The sequence below is a fragment of the Mustela lutreola genome, chromosome 5 (assembly GCF_030435805.1).
Source record: "Mustela lutreola isolate mMusLut2 chromosome 5, mMusLut2.pri, whole genome shotgun sequence".
Lineage (NCBI taxonomy): Eukaryota > Metazoa > Chordata > Mammalia > Carnivora > Mustelidae > Mustela > Mustela lutreola.
In genome coordinates, this window is record NC_081294.1 from 150,945,343 (window position 1) to 150,958,268 (window position 12,926).

At 37.4% G+C, this 12,926-nt stretch overlaps 2 pseudogenes; both read left to right on the forward strand.

Moving 5' to 3' along the window:
* LOC131831198 (mitochondrial fission regulator 1-like) overlaps positions 1-12,926 on the forward strand; it is a 46,769-nt pseudogene extending 33,843 nt beyond the window's left edge.
* LOC131832791 (U4 spliceosomal RNA) lies at positions 8,093-8,219 on the forward strand (annotated as a pseudogene).

Below are 12,926 nucleotides of genomic sequence, written 5' to 3' on the forward strand. Positions count from 1 at the left end.
TGAACGAGGAAGAAATAGAAAATGTGAAGAGACCCATAACTAGTAAGGAGATTGAAGAGTCATCAAAAATCTCCCAACAAGAGCTGAGGGCCAGACTGCTTCCCAGGGGAATTCTACTAAACATTTAAAGAACTAATTCCTATTCTCCTGAAACTGTTCAAAAAAATAGAAATGGAAGGAAAACTTTCCAACTAATATTATTAGACCAGCATTACCTTGATTCCAAAACCAGACGAAGACCCCATCAAAGAGAATTACAGATGGATGCAAAAATTCTCACCAAAATACGAACCAATAGGATCCAACAGTACATTAAAAGGATTATTCACCATGATCAAGTGGGATTTATTCCTGGGCTGGAGTTTGGTTCAATATCCTCAAATCAATCAATGTAACACAGTACATTAATAAAAGAAAGAACAAGAACCATATGATACTCTCAATAAATGCAGAAAAAGCATTTGACAAAGTACAGCATCCTTTATTGATCAAAAGTCTTCAAAGTGTAGGGATAGAGGGGACATACCTCAATATCAAAGTCATCTATGAAAAACCCACAGCAAATATAATTCTTAGTGGGGAAAACCTGAAAGCTTTTCCCACAAGGTCAGGAACAAGGCAGGGCTGTCCACTATCACCACTGCTATTCATCACAGTACTAGACGTCCTAGCCTCAGCAATCAGACAAGAGAAAGAAATTAAAGGCACCAAATTGGCAAAGAATAAGTCAAACTCTCACTCTTTGAAAATATGATACTTTATGTGGAAAACCCAAAAGACTCCACTCCAAAACTGCTAGAACTTGTACAAGAATTCAGTAAAGTGGCAGGATATAAAATCAATGCACAGAAATCAGTTGCATTTCTCTATACCAACAACAAGACAGAAGAAAGAGAAATTAAGGAGTCAATCCCATTTAGAATTGCACCCCAAACCATAAGATACCTAGGAATAAACCTAACCAAAGAGGCAAAGAATCTATACTCAGAAAACTATAAAGTACTCATGAAAGAAATTGAGGAAGACACAAAGAAATGGAAAAATGTTCCATGCTCCTGGATTGGAAGAATAAATATTGTGAAAATGTCTATGCTACCTAAAGCAATCTACACATTTAATGCAATTCCTATCAAAGTACCATCCATCTTTTTCAAAGAAATGGAACAAATAATTCTAAAATTTATATGGAACCAGAAAAGACCTTGAATAGCCAAAGGGATATTGAAAAAGAAAGCCAAAGTTGGTGGCATCACAATTCTGGACTTAAAGCTCTATTACAAAGCTGTCATCATCAAGACAGCATGGTACTGGCCCAAAAACAGACACATAGATCATTGGAACAGAATAGAGAGCCCAGAAATAGACCCTCAACTCTATGGTCAACTAATCTTCAACAAAACAGGAAAGAATATCCCATGGAAAAAAGACAGCCTCTTCAATAAATGGTGTTGGGAAAATTGGACAGCCACATGCAGAAAAATGAAATTGGACAATTTCCTTACACCACACACAAAAATAGACTCAAAATGGATGAAGGACCTCAATGTGAGAAAGGAATCCATCAAAATCCTTGAGGAGAACACAGGCAGCAACCTCTTTGACCTCCGCCGCAGAAACATCTTCCTAGGAACATCGCCAAAGGCAAGGGAAGCAAGGGCAAAAATGAACTATTGGGATTTCATCAAGATCAAAAGCTTTTGCACAGCAAAGGAAACAGTTAACAAAATCAAAAGACAACTGACAGGGGCGCCTGGGTGGCTCAGTGGGTTAAGCCGCTGCCTTCGGCTCAGGTCATGATCTCAGGGTCCTGGGATCGAGTCCCGCATCGGGCTCTCTGCTCAGCAGGGAGCCTGCTTCCTCCTCTCTCTCTGCCTGCCTCTCTGCCTACTTGTGATCTCTCTCTGTCGAATAAATAAATAAAATCTTTAAAAAAAAAAAAAAAAAAAAAGACAACTGACAGAATGGGAGAAGATATTTGCAAACAACATATCAGATAAAGGACTAGTGTCCAAAATCTATAAAGAACTTAGCAAACTCAACACCCAAAGAACAAATAATCCAATCAAGAAATGGGCAGAGGACATGAACAGACATTTCTGCAAAGAAGACATCCAGATGGCCAACAGACACATGAAAAAGTGCTCCATATCACTCGGCATCAGGGAAATACAAATCAAAACCACAATGAGATAGCACCTCACACCAGTCAGAATGGCTAAAATCAACAAGTCAGGAAATGACAGATGCTGGCGAGGATGCAGAGAAAGGGGAACCCTCCTACGCTGTTGGTGGGAATGCAAGCTGGTGCAACCACTCTGGAAAACAGCATGGAGCTTCCTCAAAATGTTGAAAATAGAACTGCCCTATGACCCAGCAATTGCACTATTGGGTATTTACCCTAAAGATACAAAAGTAGTGATCCGAAGGGGCACGTGCACCCGAATGTTTATAGCAGCAATGTCCACAATAGCCAAACTATGGAAAGAACCTAGATGTCCATCAACAGATGAATGGATAAAGAAGAGGTGGTATATATACACAATGGAATACTATGCAGCCATCAAAAGAAATGAAATCTTGCCAATTGCGACAACATGGATGGAACTAGAGCGTATCATGCTTAGCGAAATAAGTCAAGCAGAGAAAGACAACTATCATATGATCTCCCTGATATGAGGAAGTGGTGATGCAACATGGGGGCTTAAGTGGGTAGGAGAAGAATCAATGAAACAAGATGGGATTGGGAGGGAGACAAACCATAAGTGACTCTTAATCTCACAAAACAAACTGAGGGTTGCTGGGGGGAGGGGGGTTGGGAGAAGGGGGGTGGGGTTATGGACATTGGGGAGGGTATGTGCTTTGGTGAGTGCTGTGAAGTGTGTAAACCTGGCGATTCACAGACCTGTACCCCTGGGGATAAAAATATATGTTTATAAAAAATTAAAAATTAAAAAAAATCAGCTGTATTTTTATATACCAACAACACAGAAGAAAGAGAAATTAAGGAGTTGATTCCATTTACAATTACACCCCAAGCCATTACTTACATACCTAGGAATAAATCCAACCGAAGACAAAAAAATCTGTACTCAGGAAACAAAAGAATACTCATGAAAGAAACTGAGGAAGACACAAAGAAATGGAAAAATGTTCCATGCTCATGGATTGGAAGAACAAATATTGTGAAAATGTCTATGCTACTTAAAGCAATCTACACATTTAATCCAGTTCTTATCAAAATACCATCAACTTTTTTTCAAATAAATGGAAAAATCCTAAAACTTTTATGCAACCAGAAAAGACCCCAAATAGCCAGAGGAATGTAGAAAAAAAAAAAAAAAAACAAAGTTGGTGGCATCACAATTCCAGACTTCAAGCTCTATTACAAACCTGTAATCATCAAGACAGTATGGTACTGGCACAAAAACAGACACATAGATCAATGGAATAGAATAGAGAGTCCAGAAATGGGCCCTCAATTCTATGGTCAATAATTTTCGACAAAGCAGGAAAGACTGTCCAATGTAAAAGACCATCCCTTCAACAAATGGTGTTAGGAAAATTGGATAGTCACATGCAGAAGAATGACCATTTCCTGACACCACACACAAAAATAGACTCAAAATGTGAGACAGGAATCCATCAAAATCCTTGAGGAGAGCACAGGCAGCAACCTCTTTGACCTCACCTGCAGAAACTTCTTCCTAGAAATATGGCTGATGACCAGGGAAGCAAGGGCAAAAATGAACTATTGGTATTTCATCAAAATCAAAAGCTTTTGTACAGCAAAGGAAATAGTCAACAAAACCAAAAGACAACATACAGAATGGGAGAAGATATTTGCAAATGACATATCAGATAAAGGGCTAGTATCCAAAAATCTATAAAGAACTTATTAAACTCAACACACAAGGAACAAAGAATTTAATCAAGAAATGGGCAGAGGACATGAATAGACATTTATGCAAAGACGACATCCAAATGGCCAACAGACATATGAAAAGGTGCTCAACATCACTTGGCATCAGGGAAATACAAATCAAAACCACAATGAGGTACCACCTCATACCAGTCAGAATGTCTAAAATTAACCAGTCAGGAAACAACAAGTGTTGGTAAGGATGCAGAGAAAGGGGAACCTCCTATACTGTTGGTGGGAATGCAAGCTGGTGCAGCCACTCTAGAAAACAGTATGGAGGTTCCTCAAATAGTTGAAAATAGAGCTACCCTGTGACCCAGCAACTGCACTATTGGGTATTTTCCCCAAGGATACAAATGTAGTGATCTGAAGGGGCACGTGAACCCCAGTATTTATAGCAGCTATGTCCACAATAGCCAAACTATAGAAAGAGCCTAGATGTCCACTGACAGATGAATGGGTAGAGAAGAAGTGGTACAAAATGGGAAGAAGACATGAAATGACACTTCTCCAATGAAGACATACAAATGGCTATCAGACACATGAAAAAATATTCATCATCACTAGTCATCAGGGAGATTCAAATCAAAACCATATTGAGATACCACCTTATACCAGTTAGAACGGCCAAAATTAATAAGACAGGAAACAACGTGTGTTGGAGAGGATGTGAAGAAAGGGGAACCTATTACACTGTTGGTGGGAATGCAAGTTGGTGCAACCACTTTGGAGAACAGTGTGGTGATTCCTTAAGAAATTAAAAATAGAACTTCCCTATGACCTGGCAATTGCACTACTGGGTATTTACCCCAAAGATACAGATAGTGAAAAGAAGGGCCATCTGTATCCCAATGTTCATAGCAACAATGGCCACAGTCACCAAACTGTGGAAAGAATCAAGATGCCCTTCAATGGATGAATGGATAAGGAAGATGTGGTCCATATACACTATGGAATATTATGCCTCCATCAGAAAGGATGAATACCCAACTTTTGTATCAGAAGAACAGGACTGGAAGAGATTATGCTGAGTGAAATAAGTCAAGCAGAGAGAGTCAATTATCATATGGTTTCACTTATTTGTGGAGCATAAGAAACAACACAGACGACATGGAGAGATGGAGAGTTGAGGGAAATTGGGGGGGGAGATAAACCATGAGAGACTATGGACTCTGAAAAACAATCTGAGGGTTTTGAAGGGGTGGTGGGTGGTAAGTTGGGTGAGCCTGGTGGTGGGTATTATGGAGGGCACATATTGCATGGAGCACTGGGTATGGTGGATAAACAATGAATTCTGGTACACTGAAAAGAAATTTAAAAAAAAAGAAGTGGTATAGATATACAATGGACTACTATGCAGCCATCAAAAAACCCAAAATCTTAACATTTGCAATGACATGGATGGAACTACAGGGTAATAAACTAAATGAAAGTAGTCAAGCAGAGAAAGACAATCATCATATAATCTCATTGATATGAGGAATTTGAGAAACAAGACAGAGAATCATAGGGGAAGGGAGGGAAAAATGAAACAAGATGAAACCAGAGAGGGAGGCAAATGATAAGAGACTCTTAATCTCAGGAAACAAACTGAAGGTTTCTAGAGGGGAAGGACTGAAAGGGGTGGGGTGGCTGAGTGATGGACATTGGGGAGGGTATGTGCTATGGTGAGTACTGTGAGTTGTCTAAGACTGATGAATCACAGAGCTATACCCTGAAACAAATAATACATTATATATTAATAAAAAAAGAAAGTTTATAGTGATACAGGTCTACCTGCATAAGATAGATCTCTTGATCTGCAGTCAAATGCTCTAGCCCTGAGGTATACCCCCAGGTTAAGATAAATCTCAAATTAGCCATCTAACCTTATAAATAAAGGAACCATAAAAATAAGAACAAAGCTCAAGGTTAATAGAAAATAGGAAATAATAAAGATCAGAGATGAAATAAATGAAAGAGACTTAAAAAAATAGAAAAGGTCCATGAAACCAAGAGCTGGTTCTTTGCAAAAATAGACAATTTTGATGAACTTTTAGCCAGACAGCTCAAGGCAAAAAGGGAGAGGACCAAATAATTAAAATCAGAAACAAAAAAAAAGATAACCACCAATACCACAGATATATAGAATATTATAAGAGACTACTACTAAAAATTATATGCCAACAAAGTGGAAAATGGATAAATTTGTAGACACATACAATCCTACAAAACTGAATCAGGTAGCAGTAGAAAATCTAGACATACCAATTGCTAGTAACAAAACAGAATCAGGAATAAAAAACTCCCAACAAACTAAAGACTAGGACCAGACTGCTTCACAGGTGAGTGAATTGTACTAAACATTTAAAGAAGAGTAATATCTATGCTTCTCAAACTATCCCCGTAAAGTAAAAGATAAATTCCAAATTCAGCATCACCCTGATTCCAAACCAAAGACGCTACAAAAAAGTAAAACTATAGGCCAATACCCCTGATGAACCTAGATGAAACTATCTTCAAAGAAATATTAGCAAACTGAATTCAAAGATACATGAAAGGATTTCATGGACTGCAACATCTATAAATGTTGTAATCTATCAATGTAATATATTCAGTTAACAAAAGGAAGGATAAAAAATCACAAGATCATGAAATGCAGAAAAAACATTTTATGAAATTCAACATATGTTCATGATATAAATGCTCAAAAAAAGTGTGTGTAGAGGGACCACACCCCAACTAATAAAGGGTTATAAATCACAGACTCACAGCTACCATCATACTTAAAATCAGGAAGAATGATGTTCATTCATGCCACTTCTATTCAGTGTAGGACTGGAAGTTCTAGCCAGAGCAATCAGACAAGAAAAAGAAACAAAAGGCATGCAAATTGGTAAAGAAGAAGTCAAACCATCATTATTTGTAACTGATACTATATATAGAAAACCATAAAGACCCCTGCAAAAACTATTAGAAGCAATAAATGAATTCAATAATATTGACTATACAAAATTAATATACAGAAACCTGTTGCATTTTCATATACTAATAACAAAGTTGCAGAAAGAGATTCAAAGAAAACAATTCCATTTATCATTACACTAAAAAAGAATAAAATACTGAGGAATAAATTTAACCAAAGAAGTAAAAGACTTATATTCTGAAAACTGTTAAGACATTGATGAAAAAAGTGAAGTCAGCACAAATGCAAAGGTATACCATGCTCATGGAAGAGTTGGTATGTTAAAATGTCCACACTACCCCCAAACAATCCAAGGATTCGATGGAACCACCATCAAAATTCCAACTATATTTTTCATGTAACTAGAACAAATAATTCTAAAATGCATCACAAAGAACCTTGAATAGCCAAAGCAGTCCTGAGAGAGAACAAAGCTGGAGGTATCACAAACTCTGATTTCAAACTACACTACAAAGCTATAGTAAACAAAACACCATGGTACTGACACAAATATAGACACACAGACCAATAGAACAGAATAGAGAACTCAGAAATAAATCCATACTTACACATCAATTAATCTATGACAAAAAAGATAAGAACATACAATGGGAAAAGACAGTCTCTTCAATAAATGGTGTTGGGAAAACTGGACAGCTACTTCAAAAGAATGAAACTGGACCCCTTTCTTACACCATACAGCCAATTAAACTCAAAGTGGATTAAAGACATACATATGATACCTGAATCCATAAAAGTTCTAAAAGAAAACACAGAGAAATAATTTCTTTGACAGCAGCCTTAGCAACTTTTTTTCTGGATAAGTCTCCTAGGCAAGAGTAACAAAGCAGAAATAAACTATTGAAACTACACCAAACTAAAAAACTTTTACACAGTGAAAGAAACTAAATAAAATGACAAGGCAACATACTGAATGTGAGAAAACATTTGTAAATGATATAAGCAGTAGGAGATTAATATCCAAAATATATAAAGAATTTATACAACACCTAAAAAACCCACAAATAATCAGATTAAAAAATAATCAAATTAAAAAATGAGCAGGGGTGGAAAGAACCAAGATGCCCTTCAACGGATGAATGGATAAGGAAGATATACTCCATATACACTATGGAGTATTATGCATCCATCAGAAAGGACGAATACCCAACTTTTGTAGCAACATGGACGGGACTGGAAGAGATTATGCTGAGTGAAATGAGTCAAGCAGCTTTGCGCAGTGGCAGTATCATAGCCAATGAGGTTTATCCAAGGCGCGATTATTGCGAATTGAAATGAGTCAAGCAGAGAGAGTCAGTTATCATATGGTTTCACTTATTTGTGGAGCATAACAAAAAGCATGGAGGACATGGGGAGTTAGAAGGGAGTTGGGGTAAATTAGAAGGGGAGGGGAATCATGGGAGACTATGGACTCTGAAAAACAATCTGAGGAGTTTGAAGTGGTGGGTGGGTGGGAGGTCGGGGTACCAGGTGGTGGGTATTATAGAGGGCACGGATTGCATGGAGCACTGGGTGTGGTGAAAAAATAATGATACTGTTATGCTGAAAATAAATAAATGAAAAAAAATGAGCAGGGCACCTGAATGGACATTTTTCCAGAGGAGACATAGAGATGGCCAACTAACACGTGGAAAGATGCTCAACATCATTAATCATCAGGGAAATCCAAATTTTAGCCACAATGAGGTATCACCTCCCACTTGTCAGAATGGCTAGTGTCAGAAAGACAAGAAATAATAGGTGCTGGCAAGGATGTTGAGAAAAGGGAAGCATTATTTACAATGGCCAAGATAGGAACCAAACTAAATGTCTATTGATAAATAAGTGGATACAAGTAGATGTAGGTGTATACAGACTCACATACAAGCGAATATTACTCAGCCATAAAAAAGAATGAGACCTTGACATTAATGACAATATGGGTGGACCTAGAGGATATTATGCTAAGTGAAATAAGTCAGACAGAAAGACAAACACTGTATGATTTCACATATATTTGGAATCTAAAAAACAAATAAACAACAAACACAAAACTCCAGAGAAGAGGGGTGTGGAACATGAGCAAAATAGGTAAAGGGGATTAAGAGGTACAAACTTCCAGTTACGAAATACATAAGTCACAGTGATGAAAAAGTAAAGTATAGATAATATAGTCTATAATATTATAATACTGTCTGGTGACAGATTGTAACTACACTTATAATAGTGAGTACTGCATAATGTATAGAATTGTCAAAACATGACATTGTACACCTGGAACTAATATAGCATTCTATATCAACTATATTTCAATAATAATAACTTAGCTGAAAAAAATCTGGGGGACTACTGTTTGTTCAAAGTAATGAAAGTAATGTATTATGAGATTAGAGTATATGGATAAGTTAAAGGAATGATAAAAATGTCATAAGGAAAGGATATGGAATTGGGAATATTCTTATAAGATAACTGCACATCCCATGAAACAGCCTAGTATTAGATGAAAGTAGGCAGAGATGAAATGAAAATGTGTATTGCAAACTTTAGGGCAACCAATAAAAATTTTAAAGGAGTATAGTATGCTAAGAAAGGAGGAGAAAACAGAATCATATAAAATGCTCAATTAAAACCAGAGAAAGCAGAAAAACAGGAGAAGGTTTTTGTTTTTTTTTAAAGAACAGACATAATTGATGAGAAAAACTTATAACCATGTTAAATATTAATCCAAATAAATCAATCACTTTCACTGTGAGTGGCCTGAGTATACCAATTAAAAGAGACCATCAGAGTAGATTAAAATAAGAAAAGACTCACTATATACAGTCTGTAAGACACCCACTTTAAATACAAAGACACATATAGATTAACAGTAAAGGGATGGAGAAAGATATACCATGCTAACTCTAATCAAAAAAAAGATGGAGAAGCTATATTAATTCCAGACAAAGCTAATTTCAAAAGTAGAAAAGTTATGAGACAAAGAGATGTTACACCATGATAAAGGAATCAATTCTCTAAGAAGACATAATAATCCTTAATATGTAAGCACTTAAGACAGGGCATCAAAATATGTGAGACAAGAACGGATAGAACTGTACAAATATTACATTTGGAGATTAAAATGTGTCTTTATCAGTATCTGACCCATCCAGTTGGCAGAAAATCAGGAAGGACAGGGTTTAACTAGATAACACTATCAATCAGTTGGACCGAATCAACAGTCTATAGAATATTTGAACCAACCACAGCAGAATACCCATGTTTCTCAAGCTCACATGGAACGTTCACCAAGATATTCTACATTCTGGGCCATAAAGACACCTTAACAATTTTTTTTTTTTAAAGAAAGTGTGCACATTCGTGGGGTGGGGGTGAGGAGAGAGAGAGAGGATCTTATGTAGGATCCACGCCCAGCACAGAGCCCAATGCGACGCTCAGTCTCACGACCCTGAAGTCATGACCTGAGCCGAAATCAAGAGTTGACAACCAACTCACTGAGCCACCCCGGTGAACCAACAATTTTCTATTAATGAAAATCATACAAATTGTTCTCTCAGATCACAATGGAATTAAGCTGGAACTCAATAACCTAAAGGTAGCTAGAAAATACCAAAAAATTTTAGAGATTAAATAACATACTTTTAATAACACTTGGGTCAAAGAGGAAAGCAAAAGAGAGGTTTAAAAATATTTTATCTAAATTAAAATGAAAATACAGCATATTAAAATATGTAGGATGCAATAAAAACAAGGCTTATAGGGAAATTTATAGCAATTAATATATATATTAGAAAATTAGAAGTTTCTAAAATCAGTAATCTAGACTTCCACCTTAGGAAACCAGAGAAAAATGAGCTCTATAAACTCAGAGCAAACAGAATAAAAGAAATAATAAAAATTAGAACATAAATCAGTGAATTTAAAAACAGAAAATCACTAAAGAAAAATCAATGATCACCAAACATTAACTTTTTGATATAACTCTATCACGGCTAACAAGAAAAAAAAAAAAAAAAAGAGAGCGAAATCACAAATTACAAATACACAAATATCAGAAATGAAAGAGGGATCACCACTGTTGATCCCACAGACACTAAAAAGAGAAATTACAAACAATTCTATGCCCCCAAATTTAATAGATTCAATAAAATTCTTTGAAAGACACAAAACTTACACAATGAGAAATCCATACTCTGAATAGAGCTGTATCTATTAAAGAAACTAAAATAATAACTTTCTAAAAAGACAGCACCAAGCACAGATGTTTTCACCAGTAAATTCTGCCACGCAATTGAGAATGAAATACCAATTCTCTACAATATCTTCCAGAAACTAGAAGCAGAGAGAACTCTTGTGAACGTATTCTTCAAGGCCAGAATTACCCTAATACATAAACCAGATGAAGACTTTACAAGTAAACTACAGACCACTACCTTTCATGAACATAATTGCAAAAATTCTCAACAAAATGTTAGCAAATAGATAAAAAAATGTATTAAAAATTATATACCATGAGCAACGAGGGTTTATCCCAGGCATGCAAGGCCAGTACAACATTTGAAAATCAACTAATTAGGGACGCCTGGGTGGCTCAGTGGGTTAAGCCTCTGCCTTCAGCTCAGGTCATGATCTCAGGGTCCTGGGATTGAGCCCCTCATCAAGGTCTCCATTTGGTAGGGAGCCTGCTTCCTCCTCTCTCTCTGCCTACCTCTCTACCTACTTGTGCTCTCTCTCTCTTTCTGTGTGTCGAATAAATAAATAAAACTTTAAAAAAAGAAAATCAACTAATGTAACTCATCACACTGATAGGCTAAAGAAGAAAAATCATACAAAGCATGTATATAAATGCATAAAGTCATTGAAAAAATCCAACACTTATTCATGATTAAAATCAACAAGCTAGGAATAGAGGGGGACCTCTTCAACATGATGAAGAAAATCTACAGAAACCTATAGCAAACCACACATATCTAGTGATGAGAAACTAGATCCTTCTCCAAAGACTGGGTAGAAGAGAAAGATGTCCACTCTTCATCGACTCCTATTTAACCTTGTTCAGGAATAAAATCAGGGGATAGCCAAGCTGGAAGCCGGAGAAGTTCAAAGTACCTGGGTTTTTCAACAGCTTGGAGGAAGCATGCATTCGGCAATCCACATGGTTCATCTCAAAGTATCGTAAGGAAAATTGGTACTAATTTATCGCTGATCCCGTGCCTAAAAGTTCAGTTCCAGTCACCAGCCCTACAACAAAAGGGAGCCCGAGCCATCCTGGAGAGGATGCAGTGGTGTCTTTTGCTGATGGCGGATGGGTAGCCAAAGAAGGAGAGTGTTCAGCAAGACAAAGGACAGAGGTCAGATCAAGGGAGTCTCTTCAGGACGACCTTCCTTTCTTTGAGAAACTGCCAAGCAGGCAGTGTTCCTTACCAAACCTGTCTCCAGAAGAGCTTCCACAGAAGACAGCACTAGCAAATGAGGAGGCATTGCAGAAGATCTGTGCCCTTGAAAATGAACTTGCTGCTCTCAGAGCTCAGATGGCCCAAACTGTGACCCAGTAAGAACAGCAACATGTTATTCCAGGTGACTTAGATCCTACCACATCTGTTACTACACCACCATCCTCTGTCCCTCTACCGCCCTCACCCCCACCTCCCCCAACCCTCCCCCACTGGGGCTCCACCAAAGTATATCACCGGCTGCCGACCTGATGAGAGTGAAGAGAGAAAAATACCTGTGCTGGAAAGACCTTGGTTAAGAACAGTCCAAAGAAACCTGATATGACAAATACGTTAGAGATCCTTAAAGATATGAACAGTATAAAATGTCGGTCAGTGAAAAGTTCAGAACAGGATATAAAGCCCAAACCGGTGAATGCTACGGACCCTTCTGCCCACATACCAGGGGCTCTGAAAAAGGCATTTGCCTATCGATATCGAAGCCATAGTCAAGGTGAAATCCAAAACCTGCATCAGAGGCCACCTCAGAATGGTGCTGTTGGGGCCACACATGTCGAAGTCTACATGAAATATGAAGGCTTTCATTGAAAATGTTTCAACTTCCCACTAG